This window comes from Coregonus clupeaformis, chromosome 11, assembly GCF_020615455.1.
Source record: "Coregonus clupeaformis isolate EN_2021a chromosome 11, ASM2061545v1, whole genome shotgun sequence".
Lineage (NCBI taxonomy): Eukaryota > Metazoa > Chordata > Actinopteri > Salmoniformes > Salmonidae > Coregonus > Coregonus clupeaformis.
Window position 1 is genome coordinate 48948788 of NC_059202.1, and position 14896 is coordinate 48963683.

General features: G+C 42.1%; 3 non-coding genes across 3 annotated transcripts; all 3 read left to right on the top strand.

Annotated features, from left to right (window-relative positions):
- Positions 1 to 5593: 5593 nt before the first annotated feature.
- On the top strand, positions 5594 to 5665 carry trnap-ugg. The gene has a single exon. It is a non-coding gene; the product is annotated as a tRNA-Pro (tRNA).
- A 651-nt stretch (positions 5666 to 6316) lies between these two features.
- trnap-agg lies at positions 6317 to 6388 on the top strand. Its single transcript has one exon. It is a non-coding gene; the product is annotated as a tRNA-Pro (tRNA).
- Positions 6389 to 9688: 3300 nt separating this feature from the next.
- On the top strand, positions 9689 to 9760 carry trnap-agg. Its single transcript has one exon. It is a non-coding gene; the product is annotated as a tRNA-Pro (tRNA).
- Positions 9761 to 14896: the final 5136 nt, after the last annotated feature.

A 14896-nucleotide genomic window follows, 5' to 3' on the forward strand; every position in this document is an offset into this window, starting at 1 on the left:
GGAAATGATTTGTTTTATTCATATGTGTCCTGTCTGGACTTACTCGACCCGCTCCATTCTTAAAAACAGCTGATTACATTTGGGATTACTTCATCTAATATCAAGAGGGAAAATGTGTCAAGCTTGGTCAGCATTGCTGTAATTTAGCGCATCCTCAAGACTTCTCACATGCTCACAGAGATGCTATTGTTCTGCTGATCACCCATCAAGGGTCGATGGCTTCTTTTGTATTCAAACTGGTTGAATCAAAAGGTAAGGCATCCAAAACATTTACATGTAGCCTTCTGGTCAATCAGACAGTTGTCTGGACTCCACAGAGTTTCTGCTTGCTGCTTGGTAGCAGTGCACTTTCACTCTCTCTCTTCTTTGTGTGCTCCAACGCGGGAGTGAAAAATGCTTTCTGAGTGCGCAATAAATAAATAAACATGTTGAAAGCAACCACTGTTGTTACTGTAGAAGATACTAATTTCTGTAGGTCTGAATTTCTTTCTTACTTGCTCAGCCCGGAAATTAATGATAATATTTAAATGATGTGCGCATCATCCACTTTCCCGGGCCAGTATTCTTTTCATTCGGGCTAGTAGCTTTCAGTTGGCACTGGTCCGGTGTGCCACTGGCAAATGTACCTGAATGTCAAGCCCTGCAAGGGCATGCTAATTTAAAAGATGGCTAGTCATTATTAGCCTGGTTCTGTATGGAATGCAGGTACACTATGGGACACAGGTCAGGTCAATATCGACGCACTGTGGCGAATAATTGGTGAGACCTGATGTGCTCAAATCATGTGCTGGTGCTATCAACTAAAAAAAGATTGTAGCACCAGTGCCACCAGTGGAAAAAGTTAGTCTAGAACCCTGTCCAAAGGTAAAACCCATTCAATGCAAAGAGCTGAACGGTAGTCTGCAAGCCGGGTTGAACAGCCATGGTTTCTGTCCCACGTGTAGATGAAGTTCTGGGTTGAGTTGAAAGAAATGTGAAAGGTTTAGTGATTATACTTCATATTAGTTAATCAAATCATAAAATAAGGACATTTTTTTAAATGTGGATAGCTTGATGACAATTGCATTGATAGGCCTGCCAACATAGTAAAATATGTGCATAAACGGTGTACAGGTCTAACGTCACGATGTAAACATATGTTGAATATGCTGTATAGGTGAATATAGCTATGTGTATGGTCATACCTCCAGAATCAAAGCCACAAACAGGTTGACCCACGTAACAAAGGAGGTCAGCCAACAGGCTATGAAGTAGGGCTTAAACCACCTGGATGAGAGGCAAACAACAACATCAAATCAGTTCCTCTCAGTCAGTCAACACTCTCCTCAATGCTCACAAATATGACATACTATACTATTCTACACTATACTATCAAGTGACTTACTCAGTGGTGTATCTGGCATATAATTTACATCCAGAAAGACATTCCAGTTGTTCATCAGGAGAACCAGAGCAGACTGAGAATATAGGAAACATTAAGACAGAAGTCCACACTATAACATGATTCTATGACTAAAAATAGAAGATGTTTTACAATCGGTGATCTTTTGTATCTTTTTATTCTTTTAAATATTTATATATTTTTAGGCGGTAGATCAGCTTTAATATTGCAGATAGATTGTAGCTTCCATCAATGTGATTGTCTGCATCCTTTCCAATCCCCCATATATTTTTATATATACACTACCGTTCAAAACGTTGGACACACCTACTCATTCAAGGGTTTTTCTTTATTTGTAAAAATGTTTACATTGTAGAATGTTAGTGAAGACATCAAAGCTATGGAATAACACATATGGAATCATGTAGGAACCTAAAAAGTGTTAAACAAATCCAAATATATTTTATATTTGAGATTCTTCAAAGTAGCCACCCTTTGCCTTGATGACAGCTTAGCACACTCTTGGCATTCTCTCAACCAGCTTTACCTGGAATGCTTTTCCAACAGTCTTGAAGGAGTTCCCACATATGCTGAGCACTTGTTGGCTGCTTTTCCTTCACTCCACCGTTCAACTCATCCCAAACCATCTCAATTGGTTTGAGGTCGGGGGATTATGGAGGTCATCTGATGCAGCACTCAATCAATCTCCTTTTTGGAAAAATTGCCCTTACACAGCCTGGAGGTGTGTTGGGTCATTGTCCTGTTGGAAAACAAATGATAGTCCCACTAAGTCCAAAACAGATGGGATGGCATATCGCTGCAGAATGCTGTGGTAGCCATGCTGGTTAAGTATGCCTTGAATTCTAAATAAATCACAGTCAGTGTCACCAGCAAAGCACCCCAACACCATAACACCTCCTCCTCCATGCTTTACGGTGGGAACCACACATGCGGAAATCATCCGTTCACCCACACCGCGTCTCACAAAGACAAGGCTGTTTGAACCAAAAATCTCAAATTTGGACTCCAGACTAATGTCCATTGTTCGTGTTTCTTGGCCCAAGCAGGTCTCTTCTTATTATTGGTGTCCTTTAGTAGTGGTTTCTTTGCAGCAATGAAGGCCTGATTCACACAGTCCCCTCTGAACAGTTGATGTAGCGATGTGTCTGTTACTTGAACTCGGTGAAGCATTTATTTGGGCTGCAATTTCTGAGGCTTGTAACTCTAATGAACTTATCCTCTGCAGCAGAGGTAACTCTGGGTCTTCCATTCCTGTGGCGATCCTCATGAGAGCCAGTTTCATCATAGCGCTTGATGGTTTTTGCGACTGCACTTGATGGTTTTTGCGACTGCACTTGACATTTTCCGTATTGACTGACCTTCATGTCTTAAAGTAATTATGTACTCTCTATGCTTATTTGAGCTGTTCTTGCCATAATATGGATTTGGTCTTTACCAAATAGGGCTATCTTCTGTATACCCCTCTACCTTGTCAAAACACAACTGATTGGCTCAAACGCATTAAGAAGGAACGAAATTCCACAAATTAACTTTTAAGAAGGCAGACCTGTTAATTGAAATGCATTCCAGGTGACTACCTCATGAAGCTGGTTGAGAGAATGTCAAGAGTGTGCAAAGCTGTCATCAAGGCAAAGGGTGGCTATTTGAAGAATCTCAAATATAAAATATATTATGATTTGTTTAACAGTTTTTTGGTTACTACATGATTCCATATGTGATATTTCATAGTTTTGACGTCTTCACTATTATTCTACAATGTAGAAAATAGTAAAAAATTAAGAAAAACCCTTGAATGAGTAGGTGTTCTAAAACTTTTGACCGGTAGTGTACCTGGAGCTAACTCTGCAGATTGCACTACTGGGTGATCTGAAAAGTCATAGTCAATCGATCAATAATATAATGATACTTTTGGCAAAAATAAATATCTTTATTTTACAATCTGTAGAAACTATGAGAATAGAAAGGTTCAGAACTTTTGTGAAACATCACAGCACAGTTGAAAAAATATATGGCAAATAGAAATCCAATATAGATGGTGTTAAGAGATAGATGGGAGGGGTTGAGTGGAGCTGAAGGGTGGGACTAATAACAACAAGATAACTAATGTAAAATATACTCTGTCCGTAAATGTACAGTGCATTCGGAAAGTATTCAGACTCCTTCACTTTTCCACATTTTGTTACATTACAGCCTTATTCTAAAATTGATTAAATCGTTTATTTTTTCTCATCAATCTATAGACAATACCCCATAATTGTGACACTCTGGCTCCATGGACTTTATATTTGAGCCAGGGTGTATTTTGATTTGTTGGGGTTTGGTGTTGTATTTCTAGGTTTGCCTTTCTGTTGGTTGTATTTCTAGGTTTGGTCATTGACTCCCAATCGGAGGTAACGAGTGTCAGCTGTCGGCTCGTTATCTCTGATTGGGAGCCATATTTAATCTGTATGTTTTCTTGTTGGGTTTGTGGGTTTTTGTTCCATGTTTCTGTCAGTGTTACAGAGGACTTCACTATCGTCATTTGTTGTTTTTCGTGGTTGCTTTATTAAATAAAGTCATCATGTTCACTCCACGCGCTGCGTATTGGTCCGTTTCTTCAGACGATCGTGACAATAATGGCAAAGCAAAAACAGGTTTTTAGAAATGTTTGAAAATGTATAAAAAAACAACAACTGAAATATCACATTTACATAAGTATTTATACCCTTTACTCAGTACTTTGTTGAAGCACTTTTGGCAGCGATTACAGCCTCGAGTCTTCTTGGGTATGACGCTACAAGCTTCGCACACCTGTATTTGGGGAGTTTCTCCCATTTTTCTCTGCAGATCCTCTCAAGCTTTGTCAGGTTGGATGGGGAGCGTTGCTGCACAGCTTTTTTCAGGTCACTCCAGAAATGTTCGATCGGGTTCAAGTCCGGGCTCTGGCTGGGCTACCAAAGGACATTCAGAGACTTGTCCCGAAGCCACACTTGCATTGTCTTGGCTGTGTACTTAGGGTCGTTGTCCTGTTGGAAGGTGAACCTTCACCCCAGTCTGAGGTCCTGAGCGCTCTGGAGCAGGTTTTCATCAAGGATCTCTCTGTACTTTGCGCCGTTCATTTTTCCCTCAATCCGGACTAGTCTCCCAGTCCCTGCCGCTGAAAAACTTCCCCACAACATGATGCTGCCACCACCATGCTTCACCGTAGGGATGGTGCCAGGTTTCCTCCAGATGTGACGCTAGGCATTCAGGCCAAAGCGTTCAATTTTGGTTTCATCAGACCAGAGAGTCCTTTAGGTGCCTTTTGGCAAACTCCAAGTGGGCTGTCAGGTGCCTTTTAGTGAGGAGGGGCTTCCGTCTGGCCACTCTACCATAAAGGCCTGATTGGTGGAGTGCTGCAGAGATGGTTGTCCTTCTGGAAGGTTCTCCCATCTCCACATGGGAAATCTGGAGCTCTGTCAGAGTGACCATCAGGCTCTTGGTTACCTTCCTGACCAAGGCCCTTCTCCCGCGTTGGCTCAGTTTGGCCGGGCAGCCAGCTCTAGGAAGAGTCTTGGTGGTTCAAAACAATCCTGTCTCGGAGCTCTACGGACAATACCTTCGACCTCATGGCTTGGTTTCTGCTCTGACATGCACTGTAAACTGTGGGACCTTATATAGACAGGTGTGCCTTTGCAAATAATGTCCAATCAATTGAATTTATCACAGGTGGACTCCAATCAAGTTGTAGAAAAATCTCAAGGATGATCAATGGAAACAGGATGCACCTGAGCTCAATTTCGAGTCTCATAGCAAAGGGTCTGAATACTTATGTAAATAAGGTATTTCTGTTTTTTAATTTTTTATACATTTGCTAATATAAAATAAAAATAAAAACCTGCTTTCGCTTTGTCATTATGGGTTACTGTGTGTATGAGGATTATTAGTTTTTTTATCCATTTTATAATAAGGCTGTCATGTAACAACAACCAAAAAAGTCAAAGGGTCTGAATACTTTCCGAATGCACTGTATGCTCATTTATCTAACATGTAGTGTTTTCTTTAGGTCTGAACCTGACTGTATTGATGACTCGATATACATGATCACCACTTGAGGTCAGTGAAGTCACAGTTTCACTGAGGACATGCCTCAGATGTCACACATGCTTGACATCAGTGACAGAGCAGGAAGGGAGCAGAATTTATAATCTATCTCCACCTTTCTTCCAACAGGGCTCGTTGGTCTAGGGGTATGATTCTCGCTTTGGGTGCGAGAGGTCCCGGGTTCAAATCCCGGACGAGCCCGTATTTTGAGGAAATAAGTTGCCTTTATTCAGGTTTGGGATATTTAGTGCCTATGAGGAGGAGCAGGAGAGGAGGAAAGTTTAAGTATGGGGATGTATCTCCCAGGCAGGCTTGTTGGTCTAATGGTATGATTCTCACTTTGGCTGTGACAGGTCCTGTGTTCAAACTCCAGACAAGCCCTTAAACTTTTAGCACTACATAGGTATACAGTGCAATACTTGTTAAATGCGGGTAATGTAGATTTTTTTTACATTTACATCATTTAGCAGACGCTCTTATACAGGGCGATTTACAAATTGGTGCATTCAATTTATGATAGCCAGTGGGACAACCATTTATTTTATTTTTATGGGGGGGTGGGGGAGGGAGGGGTAGAAGGATAACTTTTTATACTATTCCAGGAACTTAAAGAGGTAGGGTTTCAAGTGTCTCCGGAAGGTGGTCAGTGACTTTTGTGAAAAAGGTTTAGTTTGCAAATTTGACAATGTATGTAAAACTTCCAAAACAGTGTTAGTGACTACCACCAGAGGGCAGTCTAACAGTAGAACTGTACTCTGAAAAAACCTGCCACATCACATATTCTGGAGGTTAACGCACAGGCCTATGAGGACGAGGAAAGGACCTAACTTTAAGAGTTACGGTCATCAGGCAGGCTCGTTGGTCTAGGGGTATGATTCTCGCTTAGGGTGCGAGAGGTCCCGGGTTCAAATCCCGGACGAGCCCACCTTTTGAGGAAAAAATGTTCTTATATTTAGGGTTAGGGTGGTCCTTATGTAGTAAGTTAGCTATTGAAAAGTAATGGACAAAGTCGTGAGAAAAATCTTACAAATAGGAAAATGGTAGTCTGTAAAGAAATAAACTACAACTACACTATAGCATTCAAGATATAGAATGTTGTAAAATAATTAGTATTCGACTTTCTATTTACAAATAGATAAGACAGCATTAGAAGAAAGGATAATTAGCTAAATAATACATCATAAAATATAAGGAACTGGAACACAAAAGTACTCACATGGTAGGGATAAAAAAAACAGCAAACAGAGGACATAGAAGGCACAGTATGTGGGTATGTGCGGGTGTATTGTGATGGAAGGTGGGGTGTGTGTTTTGTGTTTGGAAAAGTGTGGAGTTAAGTGAGTGAAAAAGGAAAATGGTTGCAAATCCCAGAGCTCATGTCTGCGAACAGGGGTTGTGAGAGGAAAGTGCCGATATGGGATATACATTTTAAAATAAATTATAAATATAGTTTATTTATTTATTGTGCTATCATGATGGAACGGTCCCCAACCCTATACCCTAGACACCCACCTGAGAGACCCATACACTAAGGAGAAGGCCTTATCTGTTTTATGGGCCTACTGTAAGTAGCCTATACGCAGCCAAAACAGAAAGATACATGCGGACAGTGACCCACTAAAGCAGCACCACCCCCTCAAGATTCTGAGCCTGCCTGGCAGGGTTGGTCCTACAAAGCCAAAGCCCCCTGATGGGTGAGCATAATATTCAAGAAATAGCAGGTAGAATAGTGAAGAACAATTGGAGGTTTACTTAGTAGCAATGCAAATATCATGGTACAGCTATATGGACACTCAATCACTATGGTACTTTGTAATGGTAAATTTACAAACATACAGTACCAGTCAAAAGCTTAGACACACCTACTCATTCAAGGGTTTTTCTTTATTTTTACTATTTTGTACATTGTAGAATAATAGTGAAGACATCAATACTATGAAATAACACATATGGAATCATGTAGTAACCATAAAAGTGTTAAACAAATCAAAATATATTTTATATTTGAGCTTCTTTAAAGTAGCCACCCTTTGCCTTGATGACAGCTTTGCACACTCTTGGCATTCTCTCAACCAGCTTCATGAGGTAGTCATCTCGAATGCATTTCAATTAACAGGTCTGCCTTGATAAAAGTTAATTTGTGGAATTTCTTTCCATCTTAATGTGTTTGAGCCAATCAGTTGTGTTGTTACAAGGTAGGGGTGGTATACAGAATTTAGCCCTATTTGGTAAAAGACCAAGTCCATATTATGGCAAGCACAGCTCAAATAAGCAAAGAGAAACGACAGTCCATCATTACTTTAAGACATGAAGGTCAGTCAATCTGGAACATTTCAAGAACTTTAAAAGTTTCTTCAAGTGCAGTCGCAAAAACCATCAAGCGCTGTGATGAAACCTGCTCTCATGAGGACCGCCACAGGAAAGGAAGACCCAGAGTTACCTCTGCTGCAGAGGATACGTTCATTAGAGTTAACTGCACCTCAGATTGCAGCCCAAATAAATGCTTCACAGAGTTCAAGTAACAGACACATCTCAACATCAACTGTTCAGAGGAGACTGCGTGAATCAGGCCTTCATGGTTGAATTGCTGCAAAGAAGCCACTACTAAAGGACACCAATAAGAAGAAGAGACCTGCTTCGGCCAAGAAACACAAGCAATGGACATTAGACCGGTGGAAATCTATCTTTTGGTCTGATGAGTCCAAATTTGAGATCTTTGGTTCCAACCGCTGTGACTTTGTGAGACGCAGAGTAGGTGAACGGATGATCTCTGCATGTGTGGTTCCCACCGTGAAGCATGGAGGAGGAGGTTTCATGGTGTGGGGGTGCTTTGCTGGTGACACTGTCAGTGATTTATTTAGAATTCAAGGCACACTTAACCAGCATGGCTACCACAGCATTCTGCAGCGATACGCCATCCCATCTGGTTTGCGCTTAATGGTACTATCATTTGTCTTTCAACAGGACTATGACCCAACACACCTCCAGGCTGTGTAAGGGCTATTTGACCAAGAAGGAGAGTGATGGAGTGCTGCATCAGATAACCTGGCCTCCACAATCCCCCGACCTCAACCCAATTGAGATGGTTTGGGATGAGTCGGACCGCAGAGTGAAGGAAAAGCAGCCAACAAGTGCTCAGCATATGTGGGAACTCCTTCAAGACTGTTGGAAATGCATTCCAGATTAAGCTGGTTGAGAGAATGCCAAGAGTGTACAAAGCTGTCATCAAGGCAAAGGGTGGCTATTTGAAGAATCTAAAATCTAAAATCTATTTTGATTTGTTTAACACTTGTTTGGTTACTACATGATTCCATATATATATATATATATATATATATATATTGTTTTAATGGTAGCCTGTAAGTAGCACATATGGATATCTGTAGACCCTGATAAAACAGAGATATAAAATCAATATCCGATGAGTATGGAATATAATGTCAACAAGTGACTTTGATTTGTGTGACAGTAATGTACATACATTTAGATAGAATGTTCAACTAGTATCCTCATATTTTTGGAGTTCAAAATCAAATGAGCCTGTATTATCCTCACTAACATTGTATTGAACTGCAATTTACCAGAAGAAGAACTGTGAGAGTGCCATCAAAATGTTACTTCCACTATTAGGACACATATCCTTTCCAGCCAAAGGGAACCATCTTCATTCAGCAGGTTGTAGAGGATAAATAAACAGTTGATCGTCTTGATAACAGAGGGACATATAACATCTATCAATCTCATGGAGGCATAGACATGCATGACCCACACCAGCTACACCTAAATACACCTAAATTAATCACTGTGAGAAACGGTGTAGGTGAAGTAAATACTGTACTTGTACCACATAAAATGGTCTTGAATTACCTCTAAATAGTAGTCCTCCTGTTCAGTGTCTTCTCACAGTCAATCACCAGGATAATCTGGAGGAACACTGATGAAAGTTAAATGCATATACTGTACAGTTATTAAAATATTATTAAATCCGAACTACATCTAAACCTCTCTCATGGGACACTGCTGAATGAAATGCATGAAATGGGACCTGGCCTTTTCAATATCTGATATGTTAAAACATGTCTATTTTTGTGCAGTGCCTATAGTAACCACTAGATGGAAGTCTCTGAGCAGTTTTAATGAGCATGCAACAGCATGACCTGAGGATTTCCACATACACGTGGCAGGCAGTGGAATTTAAACTGTTGGTTGTCGACAAGATTTGGGGGCTCGTTGGTCTAGGGGTATGATTCTCGCTTAGGGTGCGAGAGGTCCCGGGTTCAAATCCCGGACGAGCCCTTCTTTCTCTTTTCGGTGTGAACAAAGCATAGTGTGCATTCACCCAGGTACTTTCTTCAACAAAATTACTGTAAATAAGTAGACTGGAATCTCTGCTGTTGAAAACTAAATGCTAGTCTAAAAGAAATGTGAGAGAATGTCTAGATGCTTTTTATAGTGGAGATCAAGTTTATACATTTCTTGGCTGGGCTGATGAGACAGTGGATTGCGCAGTCAGATGGAACAGTGTAAATAGGCATTTTAACTTCATAGATTTAGCAGGTGGTAACATGTGGAATAGACACCACCTGTAATGCAGTTTTAACCAATCAGCAATCAGGATTAGACCCACCCGTTGTATAATTCACAATAGACACACATAGGCTCATTCTGTTCAGAACAACCCAGGGTATGACACCATGTCATCTTGTAAATGTACATCAAACATAGTGATCATAAACGTTGACACTGTATATGACATTTACATTTACATTTACGTCATTTAGCAGACGCTCTTATCCAGCGCGACTTACAAATTGGTGAATTCACCTTATAGCCAGTGGGATAACCACTTTACAATTTTTTTTTTCTTTTTTTTTTTTTTTCTTTGGGGTGGGGTAAGGGGGGGATTACTTTATCCTATCCCAGGTATTCCTTAAAGAGGTGGGGTTTCAAGTGTCTCCGGAAGGTGGTGAGTGACTCCGCTGTCCTGGCGTCGTGAGGGAGCTTGTTCCACCATTGGGGTGCCAGAGCAGCGAACAGTTTTGACTGGGCTGAGCGGGAACTGTGCTTCCGCAGAGGGAGGTATGGGGGCCAGCAGGCCAGAGGTGGATGAACGCAATGCCCTCGTTTGGGTGTAGGGACTGATCAGAGCCTGAAGGTACGGAGGTGCCGTTCCGCTCACAGCTCCGTAGGCAAGCACCATGGTCTTGTAGCAGATGCGAGCTTCAACTGGAAGCCAGTGGAGTGTGCGGAGGAGCGGGGTGACGTGAGAGAACTTGGGAAGGTTGAACACCAGACGGGCTGCGGCATTCTGGATGAGTTGTTGGGGTTTAATGGCACAGGCAGGGAGCCCAGCCAACAGCGAGTTGCAGTAATCCAGACGGGAGATGACAAGTGCCTGGATTAGGACCTGTGCCGCTTCCTGTGTAAGGCAGGGTCGTACTCTCCGAATGTTGTAGAGCATGAACCTACAGGATCGGGTCACCGCCTTGATGTTAGCGGAGAACGACAGGGTGTTGTCCAGGGTCACGCCAAGGCTCTTCGCACTCTGGGAGGAGGACACAACAGAGTTGTCAACCGTGATGGCGAGATCATGGAACAGGCAGTCCTTCCCCGGGAGGAAGAGCAGCTCCGTCTTGCCGAGGTTCAGCTTGAGGTGGTGATCCGTCATCCACACTGATATGTCTGCCAGACATGCAGAGATGCGATTCGCCACCTGGTTATCAGAAGGGGAAAGGAGAAGATTAGTTGTGTGTCGTCTGCGTAGCAATGATAGGAGAGGCCATGTGAGGATATGACAGAGTCAAGTGACTTGGTGTATAGCGAGAATAGGAGAGGGCCTAGAACTGAGCCCTGGGGACACCAGTGGTGAGAGCACGTGGTGCGGAGACAGATTCTCGCCACGCCACTTGGTAGGAGCGACCGGTCAGGTAGGACGCAATCCAAGAGTGAGCCGCGCGGGAGATGCCCAACTCGGGAGAAGGTGGAGAGGAGGATCTGATGGTTCACAGTATCAAAGGCAGCAGACAGGTCTAGAAGGACAAGAGCAGAGGAGAGAGAGTTAGCTTTAGCAGTGCGGAGAGCCTCCGTGACACAGAGAAGAGCAGTCTCAGTTGAATGACCAGTCTTGAAACCTGACTGGTTTGGATCAAGAAGGTCATTCTGAGAGAGATAGCAAGAGAGTTGGCTAAAGACGGCACTTAGTTTTATGATGAAAATGTCAAGTGCACATTTGGACGGGTGTTTGGCTTGCTTGTATGACATCAGTATTTTATTATCATCTTCAACGTCTCATCTTTCAAAAATACATAGAGTCCTCTTAATTTACAGCATTTCCCTCACTCAGACAACAAAAAATTGGCGAAAGTTACCCAATTAGCAGGAGGGATGGGGACAACTTCTTGTCATGCGAGGAGCTCAAGTTCAGAACGGCTGTCAGTCAAAACCCATACTGTGAACCGCTGACAGCACGTATAGCATGTTACTGTACAGCCACTGCATTCCAATTTAGGTGTTTATCAGTGCCCAAACCCGCGAGCTCTGACTGCATGTGTAGGTATCGATGTGGGTACACAGACCCACGAGCCTCTGTGGCCCCCCACAGTATGCACTGTACTTGTTTGGAATGATCTATGTGTTTTTACTGAGCTGCCCTTCTTGGCCAGTTCTCCTTTGAGAAATAGTTATTGTGTGCTCTAACTTCCTGGTTAAATAAAGCTTAAATAAAATATAAATAAAAACACATTTTGTCAACAAGTAAATATTCTGAAAATCCTGACAGCCACTGCCATTCAACTAAAATAAGCTAGCTATAACTTTTCAAAATAGGCTTAAGGGCCTAAGCTAGAAAACATAACCCTTATCCCGGTCTCCACAATATACGCTGAGTGCGAACAGATAGAGGTGATTTTACTGTACCTCTCCCCTTGAAAGAGCAGCATGCCAATCATGGTGAAGAGACACAGGTGGAGAACCACTAGCAAGATCACACTGGAGAGAGGAGCAAAATATTACTGAGCACCTACAATACACTCCTTCCAGTTAGAAGCCTTTTGGGTTCCATGTACAACCCTTTCTACAGAGAGTTCTACATGGAACCCAAAAGGGTTTTACCTGGAACCAAAAAGGTTTCTACCTGGGACCAAAAAGGATTATCTTATGGGGACAGCCGAAGAACCCTTTCGGAACCCTTTTTTCTAAGAGTGTACTTCTGTGTTAGTACAAGATAGCGTAAGTTGTGCGTCCATGGCCTTTGATATGTAAACTGTTCATGCAAGCATTTGGCATTCATGAACATGTACAGAAATTCCTTGGAAGAAGTAAACTGTTGCTTCAGTACCTTGTGATTTCCGGTAATGTTCTCTTGATGCATTTCAAGGTGTTCTTCATCAATGATGAATTTTGAAGGAGGTAGAATGGTCGAAGAAGTTCTCATTTTTACAGTCTACAATACAAATGACGCAGAGATATCAGGACAGAATTTTCAAAGGACATTATGAAACACGTTTACCAAGTCTTATAGACTCCAATATAGAATAGAATATAATAGAATAGAATAGAAAATATGATTACAGTATCAACCATGTGTTATGGTTCCAGAGGAGAGAGTAGATAAAAAGATACAGTGGGGAAAATAAGTATTTAGTCAGCCACCAATTGTGCAAGTTCTCCCACTTAAAAAGATGAGAGAGGCCTGTAATGTTCATCATAGGTACACATCAACTATGACAGACAAAATGAGAAAAAAAAATCCAGAAAATCACATTGTAGGATTTTTAATGAATTTATTTGCAGATTATGGTGGAAAATACGTATTTGGTCAATAACAAAAGTTTCTCAATACTTTGTTATATACCCTTTGTTGGCAATGACACAGGTCAAACGTTTTCTGTAAGTCTTCACAAGGTTTTCACACACTGTTGCTGGTATTTTGGCCCATTCCTCCATGCAGATCTCCTCTAGAGCAGTGATGTTTTGGGGCTGTCGCTGGGCAACACAGACTTTCAACTCCCTCCAAAGATTTTCTATGGGGTTGAGATCTGGAGACTGGCTAGGCCACTCCAGGACCTTGAAATGCTTCTTACGAAGCCACTCCTTCGTTGCCCGGCGGTGTGTTTGGGATCATTGTCATGCTGAAAGACCCAGCCACGTTTCATCTTCAATGCCCTTGCTGATGGAAGGAGGTTTTCACTCAAAATCTCACGATACATGGCCCCATTCATTCTTTCCTTTACACGGATCAGTCGTCCCTGGTCCCTTTGCAGAAAAACAGCCCCAAAGCATGATGTTTCCACCCCCATGCTTCACAGTAGGTATGGTGCTCTTTGGATGCAACTCAGCATTCTTTGTCCTCCAAACACGACGAGTTGAGTTTTTACCAAAAAGTTCAATTTTGGTTTCATCTGACCATATGACATTCTCCCAATCCTCTTCTGGATCATCCAAATGCACTCTAGCAAACTTCAGACGGGCCTGGACATGTACTGGCTTAAGCAGGGGGACACGTCTGGCACTGCAGGATTTGAGTCCCTTGCGGCGTAGTGTGTTACTGATGGTAGGCTTTGTAACTTTGGTCCCAGCTCTCTGCAGGTCATTCACTAGGTCCCCCCGTGTGGTTCTGGGATTTTTTCTCACCGTTCTTGTGATCATTTTGACCCCACGGGGTGAGATCTTGCGTGGAGCCCCAGATCGAGGGAGATTATCAGTGGTCTTGTATGTCTTCCATTTCCTAATATATGCTCCCACAGTTAATTTCTTCAAACCAAGCTGCTTACCTATTGCAGATTCAGTCTTCCCAGCCTGGTGTAGGTCTACAATTTTGTTCTGGTGTCCTTTGACAGCTCTTTGGTCTTGGCCATAGTGGAGTTTGGAGTGTGACTGTTTGAGGTTGTGGACAGGTGTCTTTTATACTGATAACAAGTTCAAACAGGTGCCAAAAATACAGGTAACGAGTGGAGGACAGAGGAGCCTCTTAAAGAAGAAGTTACAGGTCTGTGAGAGCCAGAAATCTTGCTTGTTTGTAGGTGACCAAATATTTATTTTCCACCATAATTTGCAAATAAATTCATTAAAAATCCTACAATGTGATTTTCTGGATTTTTCTCAATTTGTCTGTCATAGTTGACGTGTACCTATGATGAAAATTACAGGCCTCTCTCATCTTTTTAAGTGGGAGAACTTGCACAATTGGTGGCTGACTAAATACTTTTTTTCCCCACTGTATATGACTTTGCTTACCTCCTCACGGGCTCTGGGATAATATCCAGTCAATGACAGACACTGAGATGACCACCATGTGGCCCACCAGCCATTTGGTATTTCAAAAACTCCTCAAGACCAATCAGGTAACTCTATGAAAGATTCATCACTTTCAACTAATAGGCTACTCATTATTACAGTAACATGTGAAAATCTTGTATATGATGACGTGCTTCG